Consider the following 4727-nt stretch of genomic DNA (forward strand, 5'->3'; position numbering starts at 1 on the left):
ATCGAAAATTCTGAATCATGTTCTCAAACAATACATCCTTAGTCACACTTATCACATGAACAATCTTGATAAGTGACCAAACTTCTTCCTGATTCTTTCCCACCACAGCATGAAACCTCAGCTTCATATGAAGAAATTCATCTTCATCCTTGAATTTCTCAATGATTTTGTATTGAGCTGTGATGAACATCATTTCATTGATTGGGAAATCAAGTTGATTCATCTCTATGTTCTCTATTGCATAACTCTTCCTTGGCTTCTTCTCGAATGCATGCATTTCATTGTATAACATTCTTGCTTCAATATTTTCATAACTATGCAACTTTGTTGGATCACCTTTGTTCATTGTAGGAGGACCATTTTTATGAAGCATCAAAATACTCTGAATTTGACGCTGCTTCTCCATCTCTGCTTCAATTTCAGCTTTCCTTTCTTCCTTGGACTTTTCTATTATAACCCCTTTTCCTTTCCCTTTCTCTGCTTCAATTTGTTTGGGTTTCGAAGAACTCCCTCCACCAGTAGACTCAATTACTATGCCTTTTGCAATTGGCCTTATAGTAACTGTAGTTGCCATTACTGGTTCAGCCTTCGAAAATATTGGTTTTGTTGTAGGAATTTGAGTCTTGAAAACTTTACCCACAACCTTTGTTTCTTCATTCGTTTTCTCAGAAACATTTGCTCCTTTACCAACACCTTCCTTTTCTCCCCCTTGCACCCCTGTGATAACAGGCGGGGCATTTGTTGGTAAGATAGTAACAAACTGAGATAATGGAGCCAACATTTTTTGAATTGCTGCCTCGAAGTAACGAAACTTCTGATCGACAAACTCAGGAGTAAAGATTGAAGATGAGCCAGACTTCGAAACAAGTCCCTTTAATTCTTCAAGCAGGGTGTTAAGTTTTCCAAAACTTGTAACAGAAGCAGATGCTTTCTCATCAAACTTGTGATCAAAAGATTGATGGGCTTTAACAAACGAAGTAACACCATCCGCTATAATATCAACTTTCTCAAGAAGAGAAGAATACTTGTAATCCAACTCACGAAGCTCTGAAGACACACTCACTTTCATCTCTTCAAGCTTTTGATTCACATTTTCACAAACAGTTTTTACATCTTGCACAAAAAGAAAATGACGTTCCTTGGCAATACGTTGAAAGTCCTTGAGGTCATTATTAAAAGTCGAAGACGAAGACTTTACTCGTAACTCATTATTTTTATCCAAGACATCAAGCTTGTCTTGAATTCGAGACTCCGATTCTTCAATCATCGCATTCAATTTATTCAAAAGTCGGAGCTCTTGAGCTTTGACCATCACATCAACTGCAATCCCGGAAACATAATTTCTACCCCTTGCATCTGCTTGTGATTGCAACAAGGAATTAAGCTTCCTGTTAAGAATCTTGAATTGTTTTCCCAACATAAGCATATGATCCGGAATGTTTTCTTCTTCTGGATCAAATTCCAAATCAGCAAAAGATCCTCCAAACCCTCCATCATCAGTATCATCATCATTTATGGGTTTGGGTGGTTCAGTGGATTGAGACGAAAAGAGAGAAGTAATGGGTTGATTGATGATCAAATCATAAGTAGGGGAATGAGTGGTTCTAGGAATAGTGGTGACAATTGGTGATAACGAAGTATTGATTTGAGTAGTGGAAGGTTCAAGAATACCTTGAGTAGCAACTGGTTGTTCATTGTTCGAGACTCCTTCACCTATGTTGACATTCACATCCATATTAGATACATGTGTGGAAATTCCTGAGGTTCTAACCTCCTCATAAAATGACTCAGTTAACGAAACCTCGGGTGGTATGACCGAAGTCTGCATAGGAGTCGATACTTGTGTTGATTCACCAAGAATAGTGGATGTGTCCACTATCGAAGTTTCCACAGAGCTACTTAAAATGCCATTCATTTTGAAAGTCGACTTGACAGGTGATTTTTGTTGAGGTGAAAGATTACCTATTGGAGAATCAGGAACAACTTCGTCTTCTTCATCTTCCTGAATGAGCAACTTTCGCTTCTTTGGCTTCTAAGTCTTCTTGGAAATATGCTTTGCAACATCCTCAGCCCTGCGCTTCTTCGATGATGGTGACACTGGCATAGGAACTTCACGAAGAACAACTCCTTTCCGAGTGACATGGGGCTTACGAACCATCGATGGTGAGAAACTAGATGACCTCTCAGGAGATTTTCTGGATCTATTAGACATCTTTTTGAGACGCTTTAACACACCAGACTTTGTGGGAATAAGATGCTTGGTAGGATCAGGTTGTTCAGTCTCCTGAGTTTTTACAGATTTCTTCGAAACTTTCACTACCTCTGCAGGCTTTTTCTTTGGTGACTTAGAGACAATTGTCTCTTGAACATTTTTCTCAGGAGTTGATTCATCAACAATCTTTGACTTCCGAGATTTCTTCGAAGAGCCTTCATCACGTTTTGTCAACAAAATACCATTTCCATCATTTGTGTGGATAGTAAGCAAATAAGCCTCCAACACAGGATTCGAAGGGTCAACCTTCTTGAGCATCCCATCAGGAATCCTAGCAACTGTTGGAAATATACTCACATCATCTTCAATCGTCTTGGGATAATGATACTTCAAGAATTCGGCTTTAGGCTCATCATGAGGCACCAAAATGCTTTCCTTGTCATAGGCATATTGAAGAATTAGACTCCAATACCTTGCACATGAAATCCCATCGACTGCATTCGTGTTGTCAATGCTCTTCAAGAATTCTTTCCACATCTGAGTTGCATAGTCAACAGGTATATCATAGTAAATACCTGCGACCATAACATACACCTCCATACGTCCTTTATCTAAACCAATACTTCGACCTGTGAGTCATCGAAGGTAAATCCCAAAAATAAAATTCCACAAACTTAGAAGACCAGACTTCTTGAATTCACTGATCTCTAATAGAGTAGGTTGATAGCCCATCTCATTGAACATGTATAACACCTGTTCATTAGTGACTTTGTAGAAAGGTGGAGAATTAGGGATTTGAAGAATCTTGACAACAACTTCTTGGTAAGATGAAACTTCTTCTAATTGATCAAATTGAAAGTCATAGTATCCATCGTCTTGCTGTAGGATGCAATAGAACCCGCCATTAGCAACCAGAACATAGGTACTGCAAATACACTGAACATCGCAGTCGATAAAACAGATTGTTTTAAAGCCACAATGAGCATCTTGAGTTCTTCAGGGTACACTGTAACATCACCATCCACTTGATAATTGTTACTCTGGATCTTCATGATGGGTTGAGAACATGCATCGTCAGTTGTGTTGGATTGAAGAGCGGCCATGATTAGGGTTTGTTTGAGAATGATGAAGAATCAAGAGATAAAGAGAGCACAAATCATTTTGAGAATTTGTAATACGCGTAAACTTGGAATGACGACCTAATTGCCCCTTATATATGTATCCCCTTTTTGAATTTCAAACGGTTACCATTAATGATCGTGTCACATGGCCCTTGAAAGTTGCACCAGTAGCCATCATATACTCCATCTCAGAAAAAGTATAGGACACGATCTCCGAGAAATACGTACAGTAACCAAACTGTCACATCAAAAGTCTCTTCGTGAGTACTTGTGGATAAGGACAAAACCTTCGGAATGGAGGTTGGGCTCTTTCGTTTTTGGGTTTGAAAACGAAGTCATGTACCAGACTTTCGAAATCAACAGCCTGAGTTGGTAATACTCAGAACCTCAAGGATTTTGTGAGTGCAGTGAGTCAAAGAAAAAGATAAGAAGCAAATAAAGAAAAATATGGATATGTGATGTCAAAAATATAATTTCGACATAAAGGCAGATAAATCCCGGGCAAAGATTGCTTCGCGAATCATCAAGAGAGATGATCCACAGCTTGCGTGGTTTCCCATGAATTACAATCAAATACTTATGAAGAAGTATCGAAGGGCTTCTTTTTATGAAGGCTTCCAGGGTGGTTTAACATTTCGTTACAATGCATACTCAACATAAGTATGACAAGTTGTAAACGAAACTACTTGTTTGACCAGTGTAGTCAGTGACAAGTAAGCTTTGAAAATTTTATTAAGTAACGAAGGTTGAGAAAGATACTCAGGCGGAAATCATATTCTTGAAACCAAAATGAAGCCTAAATCTTGTTGGGAAACAAATGTCGTGGGTTTCGAACATTTGATCAAGATTACTAATCAAGAAAAGAATATGATTTTGAGTATCGAATTTTGGTACTGAAACAAATGTTTCGTAAGTTCTGGAACACAGTTCCCCGTCAATTCCTTAAAGTGGTTTGACATTTAGGGTTTCACTTTCATCACGGTCTCATGATGTTAGATCATAAACACAAAATTTTGATATGACTAGATCCTGATTGGTTGTACCAGAAATCTCTCGGACATATGTCATTGTGTGTGAAAGTGTAAGAACTTTAGGATGAAAAAGATTTGGCAAAAGATTCGTAAGTACCTCTGTTATGTATGGACCGAGCAGTAAACTCTAAACTCAATTGAGAAGAGTAAGGTAGCTCAAGGACTAATGTGAAGATAATCTGATTGGGAAGAAATTTTTGTGATGAAAATGTCATTAAGGCTTTAAAAACACACATTGAGTCAAAAAGAGGCTTAGGTCAACATGCTGCAGCATGCTTCTAGGGACATTCTAACTATTGCAAAGTTTTTCAAAAAATATACCTGACCCTAGACCTGCAAGCATGAACCATGGATGATCTTTTC

The sequence above is a fragment of the Lactuca virosa genome, chromosome 5, assembly GCF_052849685.1.
Source record: "Lactuca virosa cultivar CGN04683 chromosome 5, Lactuca_virosa_CGN04683_v6, whole genome shotgun sequence".
Lineage (NCBI taxonomy): Eukaryota > Viridiplantae > Streptophyta > Magnoliopsida > Asterales > Asteraceae > Lactuca > Lactuca virosa.